Below are 15,427 nucleotides of genomic sequence, written 5' to 3' on the forward strand. Positions count from 1 at the left end.
ACAAAAACTAGACAAAAAATAGACAAAATCAGACAAAACAAAATTAGACAAAACTAAACAAAGTAGACAAAATCGGATAAAACTAGACAAAACTAAACAAATCAAGACAAAACTAAACAAACCTAGACAAAACAAAACTAGACAAAAGTAGACAAAATCAGACAAAACACATCTAGACAAAATCAGACAAAACAAAAGTAGACAAAATCTGACAAAACAAAACTAGACAAAAGTAGAAAAATCAGACAAACAAAACTAGACAAAAAAATAGACAAAAATAGACAAAATCTGACAAAACAAAAGTAGACAACATCAGACAAAACACATCTAGACAAAATCAGACAAAACAAAAGTAGACAAAATCTGACAAAACAAAACTAGACAAAAGTAGAAAAATCAGACAAACAAAACTAGACAAAAAATAGACAAAAGTAGACAAAATCAGACAAAACTAGACAAAATCAGACAAAAACAAATTAGACAAAACTAGACAAAATCGGACAAAACTAAACAAATCTAGACAAAACTAAACAAAACTAGACAAAACTAAACAAATCTATACAAAACTAAACAAATCTAGACAAAACTAAACAAACCGGGACAAAACAAAACTAGACAAAACTAAACAAAAATAGACAAAATCAGACAAAACTAAACAAAATCAGACAAAACAAAAGTAGACAAAATCTGACAAAACAAAACTAGACAAAAGTAGACAAAATCAGACAAACAAAACTAGACAAAAGTAGACAAAATCAGACAAAACTAAACAAACCTAGACAAAACAAAATAGACAAAATTAGACAAAACTAAACAAAACGAGACAAAACTAAACAAAACTAGACAAATTTAAACAAAACTAAACGAACCTAGACAAAACAAAACTAGACAAAACTAAACAAAATGAGACAAAACTAAACAAAAATAGACAAAATCAGACAAAACTAAATAAAATGAGACAAAACTAAACAAAAATAGACAAAATCAGACAAAAGTAGACAAAATCAGACAAAACAAAAGCAGATAAAAGTAGACAAAATCAGACAAAACAAAAAACTAGACAAAAGTAGACAAAATCAGAAAAAAGAAGACAAAATCAGACAAAAAAGTAGACTAAATCAAACAAAAGTTGACAAAAACAGACACAACAAAACTAGAAAAAAGTAGACAAAACAAAACTAGACAAAATCAGACAAAACGAAATTAGACAAAACTAAACAAAAGTAGACAAAATCGGATAAAACTAGACAAAACTAAACAAACCTAGACAAAACAAAACTAGACAAAAATTAACAAAAGTAGACAAAATCAGACAAAACAAAACTACACAAAATCTGACAAAACAAAACTAGACAAAAGTAGACAAAATCAGACAAACAAAACTAGACAAAAAAACTAGACAAAAGTAGACAAAATCAGACAAAACTAGACAAAAGTAGACAAAATCAAACAAAAAGAAATTAGACAAAACTAGACAAAATCGGACAAAACTAAACAAATCTAGACAAAACTAAACAAAACTACACAAAACTACACAAAACTAAACAAATCTAGACAAAACTAAACAAACCGGGACAAAACAAAACTAGACAAAACTAAACAAAAATAGACAAAATCAGACAAAACTAAACAAAATGAGACAAAACTAAACTAAACTAAATAAAATCAGACAAAACAAAAGTAGACAAAATCTGACAAAACAAAACTAGACAAAAGTAGACAAAATCAGACAAACAAAACTAGACAAAAGTAGACAAAATCAGACAAAACTAGACAAAAGTAGACAAAATCAGACAAAAAGAAATTATACAAAACTAAACAAAACTAGACAAAAGTAGACAAAATCAGACAAAACTAAACAAACCTAGACAAAACAAAACTAAACAAAAATAAACAAAATCAGACAAAACTAAACAAAACGAGACAAAATTAAAAAAACGAAATTAGACAAAACTAAACAAAACTAGACAAAAGTAGACAAAATCGGATAAAACTAGACAAAACTAAACAAATCTAGACAAAACTAAACAAACCTAGACAAAACAAAACTAGACAAAAGTAGACAAAATCTGACAAAACAAAACTAGACAAAAGTAGACAAATTCAGACAAACCAAACTAGACAAAAAAGTAGACAAAAGTAGACAAAATCAGACAAAACTAGACAAAAGTAGACAAAATCAGACAAAAAGAAATTAGACAAAACTAGAAAAAAATCGGACAAAACTAAACATATTTAGACAAAACTAAACAAAACTAGACAAAACTAAACAAATCTAGACAAAACTAAACAAATCTAGACAAAACTAAATGAACCGGGACAAAACAAAACTAGACAAAACTAAACAAAAAAAGACAAAATGAGACAAAACTAAACAAAATGAGACAAAACTAAACAAAACTAGATAAAATCAGACAAAACAAAAGTAGACAAAATCTGACAAAACAAAACTAGACAAAAGTAGACAAAATCAGACAAACAAAACTAGACAAAAGTAGACAAAAGTAGACAAAATCAGACAAAAGTAGACAAAAGTAGACAAAATCAGACAAAACGAAATTATACAAAACTAAACAAAACTACATAAAAGTAGACAAAATCAGACAAAACTAAACAAACCTAGACAAAACAAAACTAAACAAAAATAGACAAAACTAAACAAAACGAGACAAAACTAAACAAAACTAGACAAATTTACACAAAACTAAACAAACCTAGACAAAACAAAACTAGACAAAACTAAACAAAATGAGACAAAACTAAACAAAAATAGACAAAATCAGACAAAACTAAACAAAATGAGACAAAACTAAACAAAAATAGACAAAATCAGACAAAAACCTAGACAAAATCAGACAAAAGTAGACAAAATCTGACAAAACAAAAGTAGATAAAAGTAGACAAAATCAGACAAAACAAAAAACTAGACAAAAGTAGACAAAATCTGAAAAAAAGAAGACAAAATCAGACAAAAACGTAGACTAAATCAAACAAAAGTTGACAAAAACAGACACAACAAAACTAGACAAAAGTAGACAAAACAAAACTAGACAAAATCAGACAAAACGAAATTAGACAAAACTAAACAAAACTAGACAAAAGTAGACAAAATCGGATAAAACTAGACAAAACTAAACAAATCTAGACAACACTAAACAAACCTAGACAAAACAAAACAAGACAAAAATTAACAAAAGTAGACAAAATCAGACAAAACAAAACTACACAAAATCTGACAAAACAAAACTAGACAAAAGTAGACAAAATCAGACAAACAAAACTAGACAAAAAAACTACACAAAAGTAGACAAAATCAGACAAAACTAGACAAAATCGGACAAAACTAAACAAATCTAGACAAAACTAAACAAAACTAGACAAAACTAAACAAATCTAGACAAAACTAAACAAAAATAGACAAAATGAGACAAAACTAAACAAAATGAGACAAAACTAAACTAAACTAGATAAAATCAGACAAACCAAAAGTAGACAAAATCTGACAAAACAAAACTAGACAAAAGTAGACAAAATCAGACAAACAAAACTAGACAAAAGTAGACAAAATCAGACAAAACTAGACAAAAGTAGACAAAATCAGACAAAAAGAAATTATACAAAACTAAACAAAACTACACAAAAGTAGACAAAATCAGACAAAACTAAACAAACCTGGACAAAACAAAACTAAACAAAAATAAACAAAATCAGACAAAACTAAACAAAACGAGACAAAACAAAAAAAAGAAATTAGACAAAACTAAACAAAACTAGACAAAAGTAGACAAAATCGGATAAAACTTGACAAAACTAAATAAATCTAGACAAAACTAAACAAACCTAGACAAAACAAAACTAGACAAAACTAGTAAAAAGTAGACAAAATCAGACAAAACAAAACTACATAAAATCTGACAAAACAAAACTAGACAAAAATAGACAAAATCTGACAAAACAAAAGTAGACAACATCAGACAAAACGCATCTAGACAAAATCAGACAAAACAAAATTAGACAAAATCTGACAAAACAAAACTAGACAAAAATAGACAAAATCTGACAAAACAAAAGTAGACAACATCAGACAAAACGCATCTAGACAAAATCAGACAAAACAAAACTAGACAAAAAAAACTAGACAAAAGTAGACAAAATCAGACAAAACTAGACAAAAGTAGACAAAATCAGACAAAAAGAAATTAGACAAAACTAGACAAAATCGGACAAAACTAAACAAATCTAAACAAAACTAAACAAAACTAAACAAATCTAGACAAAACTAAACAAACCGGGACAAAACAAAACTAGACAAAACTAAACAAAAATAGACAAAATGAGACAAAACTAAACAAAATGAGACAAAACTAAACAAAACTAGATAAAATCAGACAAAACAAAAGTAGACAAAATCTGACAAAACTAAAGTAGACAAAATCAGACAAACAAAACTAGACAAAACAAAACTAGACAAAAGTAGACAAAATCAGACAAAACTAGACATAAATATACAAAATCAGACAAAACTAAACAAAATTAGACAAAATCAGACAAAACAAAACTAGACAAAATCAGACAAACAAAACTAGACAAAACAAAACAAAACTAGACAAAATCAGACAAAACTAAACAAAACGAGACAAAACTAAACAAAAATAGACAAAATCAGACAAAACTAAACAAAATGAGACAAAACTAAACAAAACTAGATAAAATCAGACAAAACAAAAGTAGACAAAATCAGACAAAACGCATGTAGACAAAATCAGACAAAACAAAAGTAGACAAAATCTGACAAAACTAAAGTAGACAAAATCAGACAAACAAAACTAGACAAAACAAAACTAGACACAAGTAGACAAAATCAGACAAAACTAGACAAAAATATACAAAATCAGACAAAACTAAACAAAAATAGACAAAATCAGACAAAACAAAACTAGACAAAATCAGACAAACAAAACTAGACAAAACAAAACAAAACTAGACAAAATCAGACAAAACTAAACAAAACGAGACAAAACTAAACAAAAATAGACAAAATCAGACAAAAGTAGACAAAATCAGACAAAACAAAAGTAGACAAAAGTAGGAGTATTGTCTATAGGATATTTTCGATTCTGTCAATTAATAATTTTTTAGATCACTATAGTATTAGATGTTTTTTTTTGAAGACCTGTGATTTTTCTTAAAGTATAATGATTATAATATGAACATGTAAAATTACAATATAATAATCAATTCAGTAAACATTATATATCACATTATAAATATATTAAATTAAAATGCTGATGGGACGCAGTGGCACAGTAGGTAGTGCTGTCACCTCACAGCAAGAAGTTCGCTGGGTTGCTGGTTTGAGCCACGGCTTGGTCAGTTGGTGTTTCTGTGTGTAGCTTGCATGTTCTCCCTGCGTCTGCGTGGGTTTTCTCCAGGTCCTTCGGTTTCCCCCAAAGACATGTGGTACAGGTGAATTAAGTAGGCTAAATTGTCTGTAGTGTGTGTGAGAGAGAGAGAGAGAACTGTGTGTGAGAGTGTAGGGAGAGAGTGAACATTTAGGTGTGTGCGTGTGCAGGGCAATGTGCGTGTGTGTGTGGGAGAGAGAGAAAGAGAGAGAGTATGCATGTGAGTGAACATGCTGAACTATCTCATGAGTGAAGGGATTTTCTGGTAAAAGGGCCTGTTGATGTGAGTTCTTGTACTATAGAAACTACTGACATCCATCAAATATCTACAAACAAACAATCAAATATCAATTTCTTACAATTGTGCTAATGCTGGTACACAAGTATTTGCCATTTAAGAGGTAATCATCTTTGAAATTTGTGATTTCCACACATAAGTTCTAAAAATTCATTATATTTACTCCAAAAATATCCTAAAAGAGTCGAAAAATATATATACTCGAAAAATTATCTCAGTATATTCATGAATAAATAACAAGCTGTGTTATATTTATTCTGTGAATGATCAAAAGTTGATATTTCTCAGCAAACAGTCCATTCAGACTGCAGAAATGCAGGATATGAAATCATTAGTTTTGCTTTTCTACCTTTACCATAAAGTGACAAATCAACCATTTGGTCGAGCATGTTTTTGAAATATTAATACAAACACACTAAATATTTTTCAAGGCACCAAGTAACATAACTTTGTAAAGTTAGAGCTCTTAGAGGGTAATATGTCAAAAAAAATATGCTTACCTTGCAAATTTTTACCATAAACAGTTCACATGATGTCAGGACTGATTTCCTTGTGGATTTTTTTGGCATAACATACTTCAACCAAGTGGTAGAGATGGCTCAATCAGGTTTACTTAAGTCAGGTACTCCTCTCAATAAGATATGGTCAAAATATGGTCAACCATTTAGTCGAGCAGGCAGTTAACGGATTAATATCTAAATATTAATATATTTATAGATTTTAATTAAAAAAATTCTTGTGTTGTGAAGAAAAAATCAAATGATGTGTGGAAAGCATCGTCAATGTTTAGATATCGAATTGAACTGAATCAACGGCATGATAATCGTAACCAAACCAAACCGTGAGACCAGTGTAATTTCACAACCCTACTCGTTACAATTATAGACCTTTTTCTTGGCTGCTGCATGGAGGGCACCATAGCGACCAGCGTCTTCCGGTAGAAAGTTTAGAACCTCCGTTTACAGCGTTTACAACCGGTAATTTGCGCTCCGAAAATTGGTTTCAGTAGCATTTTGAGTGGATTACAGAGTGTTTTTGTGACACACAAGTTTGAAAGGTGTGTGTTAAAGCTGTTATTGTCACGGTTCGAGTAAGGGGGAAAAAGGGGCGAGGACCCAAATGCAGAGTAAAGTAATATTTATTTAATAAAATAAAACAAAAGAACAACAAAAACCACCCCGAGGGGGAAAACACTAAACTATAACACAAACAGAGAAACAAACTTGACTGGGTTGGCTGGACGAAGCAGGGCTGGACACAACAGGACAAGGAATTATCGACGACGAACTGGCACAGGACAGCAGACATGAGGAGAATATAAGCAGGAGTGAAAACACAAACAGATGAACATAATTAACTAATAATGGGTTAACAAGGAGGGTGGGACTAGACAATAGACGGGAGAGCACCTGACACAAAGAGACAACACAAGCCAGGTGCTCACATCAAACAGGACAAGAACACGCAGCCAATGAGAGAACTCATTAACTGAGTGTTCTTATGACTGGACAAACACTGAAGCACACAACAAAAGCACGCGACCAATGTAAACACAGAGCCACGTGCTTTGACAACAGACGCAAGACACGAGCACACGATAAGTGAACACCTTACCGTGCGCTCACATAAATGCAACGCGCATGTTTCATCTCAGCGCCAACCAAAACCGAAACCAACTAGACGGAGACGCTGAGAATGAAACGGCGTGATGCTGACGAAACAAAACACGAACACGAGTACAAGAGCGCGTGTCCCAAGGACACGCAGACCCCGCACGCCCGCATCAAGCGGGAGCGCGCACGGTCCGCGCGCACCCTTGATGACGCGCACCCAGACAATGACAAAACAAGTGCTCGACCCAAGGAAACTCGAGCCGAGCACTAACAGGACAGGACAAGACAGAGCTAGTGTCCGGATTCTGCCACAAAACAAGAATTAACAAGACCAGAGTGGCAGAACCCTGACAGTTATAATCTGTCAGATCTGTAGTTCAAGCGTGAGAGAAAAACAGTATTGTAAGCCATGTTTCTTTTCGTTCTGCTTAATCACGTGCCCCAAAAAAAGATATTTAAAATAAACAAAACAATATGTCTTTTGACTGCTTTCTTTAATAACTACATTACTTGTACTTTTACTTTCAGTACTTGAGTAGTAAATTTTGAAATAAACTACTTGCAATACTTAAGTACAAAAAATGTTGAATACTTTAGTACTTCCACTTAAGTATGGTGCTTAAAAAGCACTTCTACTTCTACTCAAGTCACTTCTTGATAGAGTACTTGTACTTTTACTTAAGTCTGGCTCTGATCACAAGTGACTTATTTTAGATTTCAAATGCCAAAACACACATTAGTAGTAGCAGAACAATCATTACAGCTCATGAAAGACACCACGGTTGTCTGTGAAAAGGGCAATAATTATATAAGCATGATCTGACAACGCCCTTACTTCATACAGTATCACGTGTGTATAATTAGACATTTTGCGCTGTCCGTACTTTTGCGCGTACGGGTCAATTTAGAACCATGATCTGTTCACACTGCAAATCTGATATTGGCCACATTTATAAGAGCAGTGTGAACAGCCATGCAAAAAAAAATCTGATCTGAGATAAAAATCAGATTTGAGCACTAAGCCTGGCAGTGTGAACGTAGCCTTTGTTTCTGTTCAGGTTCTTCATTGACGCAACTGTGGCATAATGGTTACTAAGTTGGATCCAAAGGTTGCTGGTACAATTCTCTGTCCCAGCAGGAAATGAAGATGGGGGAGTGAATGAATCTCTCCATCTTTGATGCCCAGCTGAGGTGCCCCTGAGCAAGGCACCGAACCTCTAATTGGCACCAACCCCTCGGGCCCTAGAAGCAAAAGCTGCCCACACTGCATGTTCTCACTGCTCACTCGTGTCTGTGCACTTGGATGGGTCAAAATGCAGAGGACCAATTTCAACCATACTTCACTTCACTAAACAAAGACTGAGATAAGCAAAGCCAACATCTCCATAACGTTACATTGCAGTGTACATCATTACCCAAGCCTGTTCAAAAAATACCTGGTTCCCTGCCAGACAGAACCCATGGTTTGGGCATCTGATCACGATGCTTCTTAAGTGTGTTCCTGCTGTAACTGTTGAGGGTTTACAAAGAATATTTAGTTTTCTGTGTTTTACATCTACTGTCATTTGTGATGGATTTCTTTTTCTAATTTACACAGATCCTCAGCAACAAAAACCAAAGAGCACCTTACAAAGTATGTGCAACAAAAATGTTACTCAAAGATATCTGAAATGTATATGTATTTCAAGTATATTTACATAATTTTTTATATAGTTGCAGAGGCTGACTGTGAACAGCCATCACTATCCAGAAAAGAAGATGAGGTACAACATTTCCCTCATCATCTTTGCACATGTATTAATATTATAAGCCCCTACTGCACAGACTTTTATGTGCATATGTACAATGTTTTTTTTTTTTTTTTGATTATACTAATTTGTCAGAGTCAATTGGTGAAACTTGGAGACATCCAAATCCGCAGTGACACCTTGACAGCAATCCAAAAAAAACACCAGGGATTCTTTATTTGTGAAAGAATTGGCTGTGGCATTCTGGGGCACGAAGACTCTGGGGGAGAGAAGTCTCACAGGGAAGGAATGCCCCACCACAAAAACTACAAAGAGGCCTTTAACCCCACAGAAACTACACACACTGAAAGGTAGCAGAAGCCACAAGTTTTTTGTAAAATGCCAAGTACTGAGATATGAAGTAATAAATGTGTCTTTGTTCTTGTAGGACAGTAACATCACCGCTTATCTGTACATTTCTGTTTTAGCCTGCTTTAAGGAGTGGCTGGTGAAAGGGAATGTGGAGGAGCCAGAGCTGCAGGCCAGATTTGTAAAGGCTGGACGCTACATTACTGAAAAAATCATGGACATTAAAAAAAATTAAAAAACAACAAAAAAATGAACAGTTAATTGATTTATGATGTAAATGTGTTACACTTATAATAATCCCAATGTGAATCCTTTATTAAGTATTATTAAGCATTAGCAAATAATGAATTCATAATTTGTTAAGCATTAACTCTATGTTAATGGATGTTAGTAAGCAGTTTGTAAATACAGCATGTATAATGTGCATAATGATTGTTTTTATACTTTGGTAATGATTTATTTTACATTAAATGACGTATTGCATTATCTACAAACCAGTTACTTAAGAATAGTTGGTGTTTTTTTAAGATCAGGATTAAGACATTTGTTTTGTCAATTTACATTTGCATATCTTATTACTTAGTCATATAGTAATAGTTACTTTGTATGTTAATAAGTGTTTTATTAACTTTAGAAGGTCACAAAACTGGATGAAGTTGAGTTAATAAAGCAATTATTAACATACAAATTAGTTTATTAATCATATAATTATGCATTTTGAATGATCTAAAAAAGCTCTTTTTAAATAACTTGTTTGTTAATAATGCAATACTGAATTTAGTAATGAAAAATGAATTATTAAGAAAGTATGAAAACACAATCATTAGGCACACTATACACGTGGTTAAGAATAGTCAAGAATATAGCATGTGTAGCTGTATTTATAAACTGCTTACTAATGTCTATTAGGGTTGAGTTAATGCTTAACAAATAATAAATTCACTATTGCTAATGCTTAATAAATGGTCCATAGTGTGTAATATTGCCTTACCTATTATAAAGTGTTACCAATGTGGGTTATTTTAATTTACTTGTTGAGATAGAGTGTTGTTGTTGTTTTGTAAAAAAAAAAAAAAGTTATTTGTGTTCATGTTTACCCATTAATTTTAGTAGTAGTAAGATTAGCATTACTATTAGTACTATTATCGTTATTATTATTATGATGATGATATCATCATTATTAATTATAAAAAATAAAAAAATATAATGTTAATGAATGAAAGCTTGTGTTTTCATGATTTTCATCATGAACAGGCTACCATGCAAAAAATGTTAACTTACACAGATTTTAATGTTACCAGCACGAGATGCTAGTGATCAGGACCAGCATACCATGTTGTTCACCAGAATCATCATCTTATGCTGGTCACTAGCATACCAGCCCCAGCATCCCAGCACCAGCATCTCATGCTGGTGACCAATATCCCAGCACCCCATGCTGGTCACATCCATATGTTGTGTTTTGGTGCTGGTATGCTGGTGACCAGCATGGCATGCTGGTGCTGTGATGCTGGTGTTATGCTGGTCACCAGCATACCAGCACCAGCATCCCAAGCTGGTCACCAGCATACCAGCACCAGCATCTCATGCTGGTCACCAGCATACCAGCACCAGCATCCCATGCTGGTCACCAGCATACCAGCACCAAAACACAACATATGCTGGTCTTGCTGGTGACCAGCAATGCTGGTCTATGCTGGTCTTTTCAGCAGGGTAATTTGCCAGGATTCAAATCAATCAATCAATCCTGTAAAAATATCATTGAAAAACTTATTTAATAGCACAACGTTAATCCATTGAATTATCAGGCGACATAAAAATGTTAAAAATTAAACTTTGCATCACATAAATAAATAAAGTATATTAAACTAGAAAATAATTATTTTAAATTGTAATAATATTTTCTATTAACCAAACCCCGACCATTTAATAAAAAATAAATAACCAAAACAGTGTATGATCCTAAAACGTTAGCCTACTGTTATTTGAAATATATATATATATATATATATATATACATATATATATATATATATATATATATATATATATATATATATATATATATATATATATATATATATATATATATATATTATTATTATCATTATTATTATTATATTATTATTAATTTTTATTATTTATTTTTGTGTGTGTGTGTGTGAAAATGTGCTTTAAATGTTAAAGTAAAATCGCCAGTAGGTGGCAGAATGTCACTATTAATTGAATCATTGCTCATTTAAACGGTTGATAATTCAACACGAAACAATGTCATATTGCTTAGAGGCAAAACAGCGCCGTGGCTGTGTTTGCAGTTTGCTAAAAAAAAATTATTATTTTTTTTTTGATAAATAGAACAAAAATAGCCAATATGTTGTCTGAGAATATTAACTTCATGTTTATTTAACTGTTGGATAAACTCAATATCACATTTGTGATTTTTGCTATTTTTTGTTGTCGCTAAGTTTCTATTATTGTTGTGAGTATAATTATTATTTGTATTTTTTGGATGTGCCCTGTGTTGTTGGACGTTATTTGCAATTAAAAAAATGGCAAAAAAAAAATATTTTTCTAGTCCTTTTTTAAGTTATTTAGGCCTAGACATATTATTTTTTCACATGCAAGTAGTCCAACATATGAAATGAGAAAACAGACTGTACAGTGACACTGATTTTAACAGTGTAGACCAAACAACCTGTTGCGAGGAATTTAACAGGGTTTTAACAAGTTAAACATGAATAAAATCATCAATTAATAAATAAACAATACACTACAAAAATAATTATTTATATTAATGATTTAGTTGCTGTTAAATTATCTACCATTTAGCAACCTGTCCAATGTTAATTTCGACAGTTTATGCAGCAGGGTTAAATAAGTAGCCTATCGCAATCCGACCACAAACCGGAAAAGGACGCAACTTCCTCATACCGTTGTTGACATTCATTTGCAGAAATGAATGAAGGTTTAACGTAAGTTTATTCAGACAAAAAAAAAACTTTCATGTATATTTGTTATTATCACTATTTTGTTGTTATCATTATTTTGCTGTATATACTTACGTAAGCCTACTTGCGGTCGTCCTAGGTTTAGAGAACAGAAAAATGTAGTCATGTTCTATATTTAAGTAGAGTAATGAAGTGTGCCCTTTGCACTTGCGGTTTTTTAAAAAAAATTTTGATGTGTTAATCTTGTCAATGGGACATTGTTTAAAAAGATCACGATTCGCACTTATTAACTAATTGCTTCGTACAGTTTGATACACAGGGTTACAAAAACACAGCCGTTTCGACACAATGCCTTCCTCTTGTGTGACACAATTCTCTCACTCCACCGCTTCAATAGTCCCACATCATATTCGTTATTAGTTAGACGGCCACTCGATAATTAAAAACACATCTTATTTTTATTTCAATATATTATAATAAACCACACTAAATAATTACCCTCACCATCAAAAACATAATTTACAGCAAAATAGCAAGGCGCACAACTAACGCACTCTGCGATCGACTTTAGACTGGCTTTGTTCTGGTCTATTGAAAAATCTATTATAGTTTCTCAAAATAGCAACGCGCCAGCAATGCACCTCAGAATGCCTTCCGTTTTAGACTAGAACACCTATGGGCGCACATATGAGCGCAAATGCATTTGCTATTTAAACAGCATGGCGCAAAACCTCAAAACGAGTCTTGCGCCAAGCTGAAACTATCAAACAACAATTGTGTTGTCCCTTGCGCCACATTGCGCCGGGTGTAACGATAGGGCCCTAAATGTAAAATGTCTGGATAAGATAGCACAAGGCTCATTGTTGGCATGTTTTTATTTTGTGGCAACTGAAATAGACTACTTCAGTATCCAGCAAAGACCTGATCTAAAGTCAATGGCATAAGGGTGTGAAAGTAATATGAGCCTGACAGGCAGGTTTCTTAAAGTATGTTCACTTTGCTTAATCCACACACAGAGATGTGCAACAGCACACAAACAAGCCAAATATAAGCAGTAATTTTATTATTATTAATTATGGTTTACTGCGATTACTTTCCTTATTATTATTTGTTTGAAATGGTGACTTTCTAAAAAAAGATTAATGTATTTAAACATACAAATATTAAGAGTAGAAAATAAGTAACACTTAATTTTAATGTGTAGTGGTTACATGTTGCCAGATATACTTAATACAGTAATAACGAGAGGTGTCTGGCTGCAGACCTGGTGCAGTGCAATCTGGGCTACATCCAATACTTTTTAATGGGCTCACCTAACCCCACCCCTAACCCTACCCGTCACAGTAAAGTCACTCACTCCATTGAGGGCATTGTGTCTGACACTGCATCGCTGAGTGATGCAGTCTCAGCTTGCATCATAAAGGCTGCATCCAGATACTATTGGTAATAACAGCAAATTATGCATAATTAGAAATAGAGTCCATTGTTTTTTTTCTGAGATAAATGTAATATCTTGTGTTTTTGTTTGACAGCAGTTTTATGAAATAAATGAACAAGGCATTTATAGACATCTTTTCAGTTAAAACGCTGATTGTGTGATTAATGAGACATGATAAATGCTAAGCTGTACAGCATCTTTAACATGTATGTGTGTGTGTGTTTATATATATATATATATATATATATATATATATATATATATATATGTGTTCTTTTATGATCACTTCGCATTGTAAGTAGTATTAAAGCGTTAGAAAAAAGCATTTTGGTATATTTTTGTTTGATCTAAGGAGTTACATTGCTCAGCCATGCCACAAACAAAAAATTTTACCAAAATGATTTATTTATTCCTTAAATTTGATATCAACAATTACAAACCTCAAAGATCATTAGCGTTTATTGAATGGTATGTTATACAGGTATTTTATAAGGTTTTGTTCATTCATCTGACAATAGCCAAGGGGTCAAGACTGATACTAGGGATTTAAAAGTGGATAGCAGCTCATAAACATTTGAATCTATGAGAATAAAGAAATCAATATTTTGGTCTCAGCCCTACACAGTTGTGACATATTATTAAATATGATATGTTTAAAAATATGTCTGTAACAAAAATAAGACTCTTACCCCTGGTTTCACAGACAAGGCTTAAGCCTAATCCTCTAATAAAAAGTAAGTCTGAGCTGTTTTTTTTCAACTGAAAAAAAATGCAGTGATGGATTGTTAAATATCAGTGCCTTTGTTTTGTCTCAAGATGCACACCAATAATTTTTTTTAAGCATGTTTATAAAAATTACTTAAATGTCCTAATTGATCTTCGGCCTAATCCTGGCTAGTCTAAGCCCTTACTAAAAAAAAGGCCTTGTTTTTTATGCTTACCTTATGTAGTACTGCTAGAGAGGTGTGTCTATCACTTAAAAAAATCACCATAGCTTGTTCATGCTTAAATTAATATTATTATTTTTTTCAGATTCAAGGAAGGCCTGGAATGTTTGCAGCTTCTGCAACATTTGGAACAACATCCAAGTCTCTTTTGAGAAATTTTGATGTTTAAAGAGAAGCCACTGACAGCAAAAGACTTATCGGAGCTCTTCATCCCGCAGCTGTCACCAGTTGGCACTAACAAAAGGACCCTAGAAAACAGCATTGTTTGTTTCTGGAGGGACTGGCTTCTAGATGTGGAAGGTAATATACAATTGGTTATATCAGAGGTCTTCAACCTTGTTCCTGGTATCCTGTAAAGTTTATTTCCAACCGGATTAAGTGCACTTGACTACAATTTTCAAGCTGTCTTGGGGAGCTTAATTGGCCACTTTAGGTGTGTTTGATAAGGGTTGCAGATAAACTCTGGGATAATAAGTCCCCAGGAACAGGGTTGAAAACCACTGGGTTATATTCTCACACTATGCTATCCGAACCGTGCCCAGGCTTGTTTCCCGAATAGTTTGAGAAGTGTGAGTGCGCTGAATCGGGAAGAGGTGGGCCAGTGCTTGTGTGTGAGTGCAAAACGCGCCAGAGCCTGAAACTGAAAGCGAGACGTGACTTATAAGGGACTGTTTGATATGGATTT

At 32.8% G+C, this 15,427-nt stretch overlaps 1 pseudogene; it reads right to left on the reverse strand.

Moving 5' to 3' along the window:
* Positions 1 to 15,427, reverse strand: part of LOC130222311 (zinc finger protein 850-like) — a 535,728-nt pseudogene that overhangs the window by 417,826 nt on the left and 102,475 nt on the right.

Source organism: Danio aesculapii, chromosome 4, assembly GCF_903798145.1.
Source record: "Danio aesculapii chromosome 4, fDanAes4.1, whole genome shotgun sequence".
In the NCBI taxonomy this organism is placed as follows: Eukaryota; Metazoa; Chordata; class Actinopteri; order Cypriniformes; family Danionidae; genus Danio; species Danio aesculapii.